Source organism: Phyllostomus hastatus, unplaced genomic scaffold, assembly GCF_019186645.2.
Source record: "Phyllostomus hastatus isolate PE091 unplaced genomic scaffold, TTU_PhHast_1.1 phas_contig_86, whole genome shotgun sequence".
NCBI lineage: Eukaryota > Metazoa > Chordata > Mammalia > Chiroptera > Phyllostomidae > Phyllostomus > Phyllostomus hastatus.
In genome coordinates, this window is record NW_025333977.1 from 36,104,275 (window position 1) to 36,116,540 (window position 12,266).

General features: G+C 38.7%; 1 protein-coding gene across 8 annotated transcripts in view; it reads left to right on the top strand.

The window, feature by feature from the left end:
- Positions 1-12,266, top strand: part of LOC123826937 (LIM domain containing preferred translocation partner in lipoma) — a 634,789-nt gene that overhangs the window by 190,894 nt on the left and 431,629 nt on the right. The gene's annotated exons all lie outside the window — the stretch shown is intronic.

Sequence of the window (12,266 nt, forward strand, 5' to 3'; positions counted from 1 at the left end):
AGATGATTCTTCTTTTGCATTACATTTTTTATTACATAATTTATTGGGGTGCTATTAATAAAGTTTTATAGGTTTCAAGTGTTTAGTACATCATCTGTATATTGTGTTGTATGCTTACCACCCAATGTCAAATCTTCTGTCACCATATATTTGACTCCCCTTTGTCCTTCACTCTCCTGCCCCCCACTATCTTACCTGGCTTCTGCCTCATCCCAGCTTTTATCCCAGCCCTGCAGTTTTTATTTTATCATGATTTGAATAATAGCAAAGAGGAATGAAGGATGTATGCTTTTTTTCAGAAGGTGAACAAAAAAATATTATGAGGGATGATTGATGATTGATATTTGATGGTGTTACTATGTCGTAAACCACAGGCATTAAGAGAAAGGCCTGTTGCAATCAGGAAATAGGAAACTCTCTCACCCATCACTGGAGGTGGTTGATCAGACTCCTAGAAAGTATGCTTTCAATAGGTAGCGCTGAAATCACAAACATACACATGCACACAAGCATACACAGTCTCTTTGCCTTATTAACCATTTATTCTTGACTATCTTTTATCTGATGGTTTCTTTTATGTTGTTCCTTTCAAAATATTACCTCCACTGGGATCTAATTAGAACCCCTCAAAATTCAAAACACAGTGAATACATATGGGCTCCAAATGTTATCTTTAGGCACAATAGAATACTAGACACTAATTATGGTTATCCATTGTGTATATAGGTATCTAAACACCTCTTCTGCCAAATTTGTTGTCAGGCTGCAGTGAGAAAAGTCAAGGAAATAGCTTCTCATTAGCTTTTAATTTTGAAGGAATTTTTTCCCCTGGAGTGATAATACTGCAAGTTGAAACTTTGTAGGTTCTAAAGTTGATGTGCAGTGCCAAAATTTACCTTATATTAACTTAATTCTTAACTTAGCACTAAAATTGCTTTATGACTTGATGAGGAAATGACTGTTTTGTAGAAGAGACACTTTGATGTCCTCTACTCCATTGAATAGACTTATTTAGAAAAGTTGTTTAATTCAAGCTCCAGCACATCAAAGCATTTTGTAGGATTTTTATAGCCATTGCTATCTTAGAGCAGTAATTGAACATTGTTATTTTCATGTATTTATTTATAACTTATATATGAAGATATTAAAATGACCCCAGAGTTTGTTAGCCCTTAGAAAAATGACAACACAAATACTATACAGGAAGGAATACTGCTTCTCGAGCCTGGAGTCCTGGGTTCTAGTCCCAGCGCTGCCTGGGACTCCTCTGTAGGACCTCATAAAATCAGTTCACATGCCTGAGCCTCATTTTTCCCCCTTTAACAGAAAAAGAATTGCAAATCTTAGATCTGGAAGGCACTTAAAAATTGGTCTCCACTTCATAAAAAAATTGTACAAATAATCTTGTAACTTTCTGTCCAACTCAGAGCATTTAGTAGAAAAAAGTATTACCCATAATTCCACCACCTTGATACAGGGGCAGTTATTTTGTGTGTGTGTGTGTTTCCTTCCAATCTTTAGCTATTAGCATAAATTACCATGGTGCTGTGTATCACTTGGCATGGTACATTAAGCATTTTCTATACTGCTGCATATTCTTGAATGATTAAAATTTTCATATCTGTTTAATATTTCATTGAGTGGTTATACCATGTCTTAATTATTTCATTGTTTTCATATATTGCTATGATTAACAGTTTTATGCATAAATATAACTTAGTCCATCAAAGTCTTGAATATGATGTTGGCGGTTTTAAATATTAGGGCCAGAGGTTAACATTTTATGGTCATTCAAACCTGCTGATGACGTTTTCTAAACAAGATGTTTCTTTAACTCTGCAGCAGGAATGTGTGAGTCAGTATCTCCCAATCGTGCCAGCACTAGATACATTGATTTTTTTGGTATTAGCATTTCTTTGGTTATTGTAAGGTTAAACATGTCTGTCGCTTCACATCTCATTTCTAGGTATATTTTGTATTTGGCATTGGAATATGAATACTTTGCAATCTTTGGGAAGCTATTCACAGCAAAACAAAGAGTAAATATTTTAATGAGAATTGTGCATGGCTTGTATAAAGAGGTTCTAGAACGTTTTGAGTCATATGAAGGACCCCTTGAATTAATTGAAAGGTGTATCTTATTCCTAAACAAAAATAGAAAGGTTATTAAGTAGTTGTTTTCCTTGAGATTTCATGTAATCTCAAGACAACTTTCAAGTTAATTGTTCTTGAATATTAACAAAAGAACACAAAATTATTTTGATAAAAAGCAGGCGGAATAGCTAAGAGAAATGTGAAAAGCAGAGTAATGGGGAACAGGGACCAGCTGGTGAGATGCTATAGCACATTGTAAAGCTACCCTAATTGAAATGGTGATGTACTGGGATGGACTAGGTGGGACCACTGTGTCACATAACACACCTGGAAACAGATCAGTTGCATGTGGAGTGGACTATGCCTGAAGGGACCACCTCGAAACATCCTAGAAAGGAAGGATTATTCAAATGGCTCTGGGATAATTGGTAGACACTAATGAAAAAGAGTTTTACAGGAATATGTACCAAAACAGACCCTGCTATGCATGAAAGGTCATGTTAAAAAATAGTAAAAGGTTTAAGAAAAAAATAACAGATTCATTATATCTGTAGCAATCGAAAGCAATAACACTTTTTCATTTAGGACTGGGGACTGCAGAATTTTTCAGTGAAAGGCCAGGTAGTGAGTATTTTAGGCTCTGAAGGCCGGTGGTCTCTGTCACAGCCACTCAGCTCTGCCACTGTAGCACCGAAGTAGCCATAGACAAGTCATATGCCCAACACACAAATACAGAACACATCTGTTTATGAGAAAAGACATATTATTGTGAATGTTAGCTTCCCACACATCTAATCCCAAAGTGAATTTGATGAATCTTTTAACTTCTTGCCAGTCTGTGTGTGACAAGTAGTATGTAGTTGCTGCTTTAATCTGCATTTTCCCGACTGCTATTGAAGTTGTGCATGGGCATGTGCTTTGTTTTTGTTTATTTATTTTTGGCTGTATTTGTTTGCCACTGAGGTCTTCTCTTCAGTGAATTACAGGTAGGCTTGATTTATTTTGCTTATTTCTTCTCTTTGCCACCTGATATCTCAAGGCCCCGGAGGCCTCTGTGATAACTCCTGCCCAATGCCGACAAGAGGGCATCATCTTGCTTCCTGAATCGTAACTCCTCCTGTGACTTTGCGCCCAGCGGTGGGGGACTTGATTTTCAGCTTATGTCTTAACCTGCGTCCTAGCCTGGCTCCTTGCCAGTAGAGTGAGGATGGGGGACCGCTTTGCCTCAGTGTCGAGTGGTTTCGGCTACGATGACCTACTGCTTAGGTTGCCTCCACCTCCTGTCTATGCCCTTGAGGTCCTGTCTTGCTCTTCGGGCCCTGCAGTCCAGATGTGGGCAGAATCTGCCTTTGTATTTCTGTCCATCAGGTGAGCAAACCTAGAGCTGGCTTCATGCCCTCCAGTTGTACTACTTTAAAGAACTAGCAGCGTTATGTTTCACTTCTGAGTTATGATCATTGTTTCTGTTTTCCAAGAGATACGGCTGAAAAACTGGTGAAGTCACACAAAAATTCTTAGAGAACCACACTGTGAGATTATTTTAATTATGGAGGTGGAAATGTCCATGTTTTGGTCCAGTGTCTCCAGGTTCCCGGGGTGCCACAGTCGCAAAAGCTGCTCCTGCCCCTCCCTGCGGTCTTTCCATTGTTGTATGTGCTACAGGAACTGAGACAATTATGACAGAGCTGAGCTGGTTTCTCTTCTCTTTTGGGCATCATTGTTTGTCACAGCTCTGATCACCATTTCTTCCTCCCAGATTATGAAATTGTAAAATCACTGCTATATTTATATTTCCTTTTGCTGTCAGGTCTTGAGAAGCACCATTCTTAGCTTTTCTTTGAAATTCCTTTATTAATAATTGTTCTTACACACGCACACACACATAGTCTGCTGTCTACAGAATGCCCTTGTGTTCAGTATTCCCCTTGATCCTAATAAGCACCTATGAGGTAAGCAGAGCAGACATTGTTGTCTCCATTCTACAGATGAGGAAATTAAGGCCCAAAGAGGTCTGGAAGGCCCTGGCCAGGTCACCTTTGGAGCTTGTACCAAAGCTGCCATTAGATGTATGACCTCATCTCTCCTGAAATTTTTCTTCTTGTCCATGAAACTGCTTCTGTTTTATGAGTATCAGGGATGTTTTTGTTTATGACATGAATAAATTAGTGATTTTTTTCCTGAGAGATCTCAGCATTGCTGCATTGCCTACTATTTCTTTCACTCTATGGTTGGTCCGAGCACTTCCAGAGACAACAGTACATGTAAATATTCCTTTTTTCTTCAGTGTGAGATAGACATTTTCAGGGAAGAGAGACATCCCCAAGAAACTGTGTTTGTTCTCTGGTATTTGTAACAGCCTCAGCAACCATGATTTTGGATTTCCCTCCCTGAGTTTTCTAGCTGTTGGCTGCTGCAGTGCATAACATTTGGGGGTCACTGATTCCTGTTCCCATTTTAACTATGTGAGGTTTGTGTGTTTTGTGACCTTTGGGTTCTGACCTTCAGATTTAGGGAACTGGAACTTTAGGAAGTTTTGGTAGGATTTGAATCCAAGTAAATTCCCTCATGAGTACAAATTCTCAGAGTGTTGTGGAATGTTAGAGTTTAAAGGGACTTTCATCCATCTAGCCCTCTTGATTAGAAAACATGGTCAGTGAGGGATAGAGCTGAGGTGAGAATGCTGAGATCAGATTAGGTTTCCTACTAGCTTGGTCCAGAACACTATTGCTTCCCCTCTTGTAGGATGCCTCTTCCCACTGGACTTGGGGCTCAGAGAGGGTGGCACTGCATCCTCTCTGTGCAAGGCTCTGCTCCTTACCGATGATCAGAGCACATTGCATAGGCACTTAGGATTTGCTTGCACAATGAATGATTTGAATCTGTGTCCTGTTGATAATTTGGCAAATTATATTTTAAGGATGTCGACAAGGTTTTACTATGGGAAACAATCCATTCTAGATATTTTCAGCAGAAGCAATTTAATTCAGGGTGTTAGGTGTTTCCAAAAAACTGGAAAGATTGTACAGAGAAGACTCAAGGTTGAGCTTTCAGTAACGAATCTCAGAACCGCACAAAGTTATTAACTTTTCAACAATCAACACAGCAAGGAATCATAAGACTGAGACACAACTGAATACATCATTGTACTGGTGAACCAGAGATGAAGAAGCCATGTTTGGGAAAGTGTTAACTGGACCCTGAGACATGGAGTACAGCTACTCCCTTTGCTGCAGCTACTTCTTGACAACTACAAGGCTGAAGACTGAGTGCGGGACTGTGGATACAGAACAATCCCTGATTTCCATGTCCAAGGTCATTCTTCCAGCAGAAAACAGCAGAAGTAGTGGGAACATTGCCTCCATCTTACTTTTGTCTTCCAGATCTCAAGCCAGATCATTTACTTTGACAGACTCTCTTTTGCAATCAAATGCTACCTACAAGGCAGCCTCTACGGCATGGCAAGTGTGAGTGCTGATCCACCATGTCCAACATAGTAAGGGTTTTGGCTGTCACATTTTGGGCATGTCTTCCATAAGGCTCTGGGTATAGGAGATACTACACTGAGAATGGATTTACAATTACGTTCTATTAGATCTCTATTTGGCAGTGCAATTAACTATGTAACAGAAGGGAATGCAACAGCTTTACTTTAGGGATTCCCTAAGGGGAATTTCTATTTATCAGAAAAAATGCCATAAGGAGGGAAGATCCTGAGCTGGGAGAGTATTCTAGATTGTTTTGGTTTCAAGCATCTTGGAAAGTACTACAAGGAGACATGCAGTATTATGATATAACAGTGCTTACTATGTTTGCGGGGAGTTCCATCTTTGGAATGCATTGTCAGCTTTCCATCTTGTGTGTTCTCCCTACCCCTCCCTCTACCCCTGTGGAATATATATTTAGAATTTGCAATGGAAATCAATATAAAATAGTTTATTTAAAATAAATTAAATAGACACATAGCCTGGGAGCCTGCATTGAGTTATTTTGACTTCATCTCCCTTAACTCTTCTTTGAATTCTATTTGGAAAAGTAAATCATTCTAAGTAAATCCCCTCCACCTTTACTTCTGTGCCCTAGTAAATAAATTTGGACACATTTTATTTTGGCTTCTTGTCTACTCCCTTATTTTTCTGTTCCAAATTAAGAATCAAACAAACCCACCATCCTTCTATTAATACTTGGAACCAATTGACGTGATAAAATTGTTGGTAATATTGATGGGGGTAGGGACAGGAGTAGGCAGATGGCAAAGACATAATTGAAGTAAAAAAACCCTGATTTTCTTAGAAAAAGTGATATTCTTTGGTTCAGGAGAAGGAGGCTGAGTGTGTAGGGTATTTGATGCTAGCTTCTGCTGGATTTCTGCTGCGTCTTGCATCCTCCTTGTGCGGAGGCAATTGGGTGCATTCGTCCCTGCTTACTGGGAAGCACAAGCTTCTGCAGCAGGGAAGCCTCCAAAGCCTCTCCGCTTCTGACTGCAGACTGCACCGCCTTCTTAGCCACCGCAGTAGTAAACTCGCAGTGTGGGAGGTCTTTGGCCATATGGAGGCTTTGGGAGAGGACCTGAACATATTCAAGATTCTCTTGCATTCAATGACCAAAACCCTATTATCACAGTGTTGTAAGTACAGTGACTGTAGTCATCTAAACTGGGACACTTTTGAGAGTGAAAAGGGGCACCGACCGTAATCACACTGAAACAGCAGGCATAAATTGGATGTATGGTCACCCTAATTATAAGGAACAGTAGGGAACAGTATTTGAAATGTGAACTAAAATGATTCAGAAGCAGAAGTTACCTCTTTATATTCCCAAATTCTTAAGTTTACCTTCTCTTTTTTCTAGTAATCACTTGCTAAGCTCTGATGATAGGGCAGACTCTGTATTAGGCACTAGGAAAATACAGGAAGATACCACCTTTGTTCTTTACTGAAAATTGCTGTTGCAATACTTTAGAGCAGTGGATTTTCAACCTGGCTTATGGCAGAGCCCACATAGGAGGGCAAGGGGAGTACAAGCAGCCCTTTGTATCCACAGGTGTGCTTCCACTGATTCAAGCAACAGTGGGACAAAAATATATTTTTAAATGTTTTATTGTTGCTTATGTGTACTCATGTAGTTAGGCCTAAAATGTACAGATACTTTTTTTGGTCATTATTCTCTAAACATTATAGTATAACAAGTATTTACATGTCAATTACATTGTATAAAGTATTATAAGTAATATAGAGGTGATTTAAAAGTATGCAGGAGAATGTTCATAGGTTATATTCAAATAGGATGTCTTTTTATACAAGGGGCTTGGGCATCTGCAGATTTTGGTTCTGAGGGGCTCCCTGAGCCAATCCCTCTAGGGATGACAGTAGTGCATTTTATACTTCCCCTATGAATGACATGTATTCTGCCAAAGGATGAAGATTTAAATAAAAGCGAGGAACTGTTTTATCAATTTGTCTATTCTATTCTTGGGGTCTTCTTAAAGATTTGGCATGAAAAAACAATTTTTCACTGAAGAAATGTTTGAAAACTATTGGTTTGAGATTTTAAATTTTATGTTATTGTTCTCAAGCTCTACAACTAGTTCAACAGAAGGAGGAATTGGACTTTTGAAACTTGGAACACAGGAAAATAAACTGAATAGGAAACTAAAAAGTTCCTTTAGATTTCTGTGGGACTGCCATATGTAAGTGGGCTTGTGATTCCAGAGGGACAGGTAAGGGGTTCTTATGGGGGTGCAGGTTTCAACTGCACATCACCTTCCCGCAGTTCCGAGTGTTCTGCCACGGAGGGGCTGTCTTGTGAGGTAATGAGCTCCTGGTCATCGGACATGTACACGTAAACTTACAAATGGTGGTTAATTTTAACCTGAGCTTCACATTAGAAGAAATATCTTTGTTAATAATTTGAATGCTAAACTTCTCCATTGGTGACTGTTGTGTCTTTAGCTACTACCTTAAAAATGTCAACAGTAAGTGTGTGTGTGTTTAATTTCCCAAGACTATTAGCCAATTCAGTACATTCATTACACGTTGTGTTGTCCTTTTTTGCATGGTGGTCAGTAATTGATAAAAAAAGCAGAAGGCACAACACCCATACTCTCATCGAGAGAAATTTAAAAGGGAATAACATTCACTGATGTCATTCTGAAACTGATCCGAAACAGCCTGGCTCGTTTTCACTCAGCTGCCATTGGTCAATGCGTGTAAGGTTTTTGTCTCTGTTTCAAAATCTTGAAATAAAAGTGGAACAACCTTTAACATGACTTAAGAAAAAGGTCACCAGTTGAAAATGGTTTCAGCTGTTTTGCTGTTAAATGTGAAATTGCAAAACTACCTTCTCTTACATAATTTGAATTTATAACACATTCTAATGAGAAGCTTGTCTGTTTCTGAAACCATTTCAAATACTGAGAAATTTCTTCAGGCTTTTCAATTGGTGTTAAACAAAAATTTTTATTTCAGAGCATATAATGCATGAAGTTGAATTTCTTTGTTTTCCAAAACTGTATTCTCGTGGTCCGTGAAGGCTGAAAATGTGTATCTCTCCTCTTTCCCTTTTTACTTTTCCCAAATCTGGATATTTTGATTTAATTTAGCAGAACCATTATACTTTATGATGAAGTAGATTTTGGGTTTAATAAAAATTTAATGATTTAACATTTAATTAAAAATGAAGTATTAGAGAAACAAAGATTAAACTGGAAACTTTAATTTATAATAATGTTATCACGTAAATTTAATAACGTTATTTCAGATTACAGCATTCATACTCTATGCAAAGGTTCTAAGCTAGTTTATGACAGTAGCTGTGACAAGAGGGTACAAACAGCACAGCTGACAGGTGACAGTTTTATGAGCAATATGACGTTTAGAAGGCTGAAGTATGGTTGTTCACTCTATTTTTTGTTACTATGATTTCTCTTAGCATGTTATGTTGCCTGAAAGAACATTGCTTCACAGAGTCGTGTGTAATATTGTCAGGTGTAAATATGTCTCGAGATTTGTCAAAAGTGAACTCATTCATTGAAGGAAAAATTAAATATTTATATTTTTGCAAGTTATATCTAAAATGGAATTCTTTTATTCTGTTTACTCCTATTGTGGTAGCAAAATGAATTTGTAATAAAGGAAAATACAAACAAAATTATTAAACATTAAAATCTATTAAAACATCCCTCGAGTGCTAGTAAAATTTTATGGCCTGTCTAATGGGCACAACAGACTAGTCAACAGACAACTCAGATTCAATGTTTGTGTGTGTCAATACAAGCTTGAACAAGCTCAGGGGAATGCAGACAAGTGAGCGGTAATTAACTTGTGGACATAGCCACTTAACGGTGGGTTTGGAACGAGAAGTTTCCAGCTATCACCAAAACAATTACCAGGCCTCACAAGAGATTATATTGGTGATTTTTCCCACTGTCAAGTTTTCATCCTAGTGGAGGGGCAAGATATAAACCAGGAGTTTAAAACCCTTATGAATCAGGCACTCAAAACCTTGTCTTTAGAAATCTAGATTTTCACTTTTTGAAGTAGATGCGCAGAGCTCAAAGGGCTCAAGGTATTGTTTGCACCTTTCCCTCAGCTTCATACACAAAAACAGTCTGTTTGAATCGGAGACATAGAAGAAACCTTTTTAATAATACATATTTTGAAAGCACAGCACATTGTACAGACTAGCCATACCACTGTAGAGCATAAAATGTTGTTCCAAGAGGCATTTTGCAGATCATCTTCTTAATGCTTATTATTGTAGAGCTGAAGAAATGGTGGTCCAGAGAGGGTAAGCATTGTCGTGGTCACTTAGCCAAGTAGAACCATTGCTGTTAAATGACCCTAGAGTACAAGCTTGGGGTCACATGACTTCGATGCTCATTTTCAATGGCATGGGTGTTGGCTCTTTTGAGAGAGAAGCTCTTTACTCCTCATTCATTTTGATGACTTTCACCCACTTTTTAAAATTGTCATCCTAACAATCAACAGAATTACTAGCTTGTTTAGTGAAACTGTTCCACTTGCAAACATTTTTTGAAAGAACAACGGGGTTTGAATACAGCCTCTGATATGTACTAGTTGCTGTGGTAACTTGGGTAAACCGCTTCAGCTTCTCTAAATCTTGGTTTTTGAATATTCAAGTTAGAAGGAACAAACTCATTCTTAAGATCTCTCCCAGCGGAGACTCTGTCACCTCCTGGCTATTGAGTATCTTGTCTTGGCTGTTGGCATCATGTCTCTCTTTTTCCTTGACTGATTGGAGTTGTGACCACAAAGACCATCTAGTTAGTGATTGGTTTAGTTCCATTCTCTCCTTTTCCTTCTTCTGAGAGACCTGTTCTTTCTGATATTGTTTCCCTGTCCTAGCTGATTGTTCCCTTTTCATGTGACATTCTGAATGTGATGTGAAAGTGCAATGTAGAGATGTCTTTATTCCTCACTTCTTTATCAGAGGCAATTGTTTTCTTGTCTGGATTGATGCTTCTATCCCTTGCTGCTTCTTAGTTTACCTGGGATCTTCAAATGCAATTGGCAACCAACTGCGTCATCAGTATTGAGGATTGTGGCTTTAGCATTAGCTTGTGTCCATACTAACTTTGTGTAAGGCGGATTGGCATTGAATATGTTGACTCCTATGCTGCCTCCCTTCACCCTACGCTTCGTGGTCAGTGGGACTTCTGGGAGTTAAGATAGTTTTGTAAGAAACCTCACCTCACTCAGCTTGTGGACTTGTAGGAGGAATCATGGATCATGAGAGTTAGAAGGAATGGTAACAGGCCTCAAATCTTTATTTTACAGATAGGGAGAGATACTGAGGTTCACAGAGGTCTGGGGACACAAATCAGAGATCCGATTAGTGGCTGAGCTAGAAATTGTACCAAAGTCCCCTGCATCTGAGTCCAGGGCTTTTTCCAGTATTTCCAACTGTTTCTCAGATAGTCTATATAAAGGTTTGGCATTTCTGTAGAGTTGTTCTCTAGGCACCCCTTCTGAGTAATGCCAGCTGTCCATGCAGAGAGTGGGGCACTTAGCCAGTGCTGGGCCAAAGCTGCCTGCAAAGAGAAGTTGAGTGAATACGTTGACATTTTCAGCCCATGGAAGATTTTGCTTTGTCTTTCTGGCTCTCATCTGACCTGATGCTTCAGTGGAAAAGTGATTACATGTGCAGTTCAACTAACAATTGTATATAATTTTCAGCCTGCCTTATTCGTTAACATTACCTTCCCACACTGCCATCACATTCCAGGGCAATTACACTGGTAGGGACTTACCTACATCGTTTGGAAAAGGTTTGCCTAAAGTACTTATTTACTTGTGCATAATAAATCTTGATTGATACCTTGGTAATCTCCGAGATGAGTCTGTAATTCCCTCCCACAATGGGGAGGATTGGAGAGTCAGGGAAATGGGTGACAAAAAAAAGGAAAAATAGCAGAAAAGAAAGAAAATAAAAGAAGTCTGTGGTTCCTCAATGATTAAGCAAATTAGAGATGATTTGGCATCTCCATGGATAATCTTGCTTTGGAGGGCTTGTTTTACAGTCAGGTTCTGTCATAGAATCACAAGAGTTTGTGTGTAGACAGGTCATTAGCACTCATCTAATCCCATCACCTCATTTTCAGTGTCCTTTTCAGAGGAGGACACTGTCATTCCAGAGAGTGCCAAGGTTGCACTCTGACCTCCTTGCATATCTAAGACTGTAAAGTGAGGCTGAATTCAGAAGATCAGGTGTCCTTTATCTGAATACCAAGGACAGATAACTGTAGCCTACATAGGGAAACACATTGTACCATTTTAATAGATCATTAAGAGGGCATTTTTGAAATTCTAAAAAGGTACTAGTTTTGATATAAAGAGGAAAGATAGTGAAAAACCTTCAGTTATAGGAAAGTGTTATTTATATCTTAATTTCTTGCTTAAATGGTGAAACTGTTGCTAAGGGACGTGACTTCTAAACTTTAGTCTGCCATCAACTATTTCTGATGTTTAAGTCACGTAATACCTTAGTCTCTCAATTTTTGTACTACTGATAAGGGTATTAATACCTGTGTCTTTCTTTAGTATCATTCACTTATTTGGCAAACATGACCAGGAGTCAGGTCTTGGTTTAATTGCCAACAGAGATTTAGGTCTAACACAACATGATTTAAAGATTAATGTAAATGCTCAAAGCCA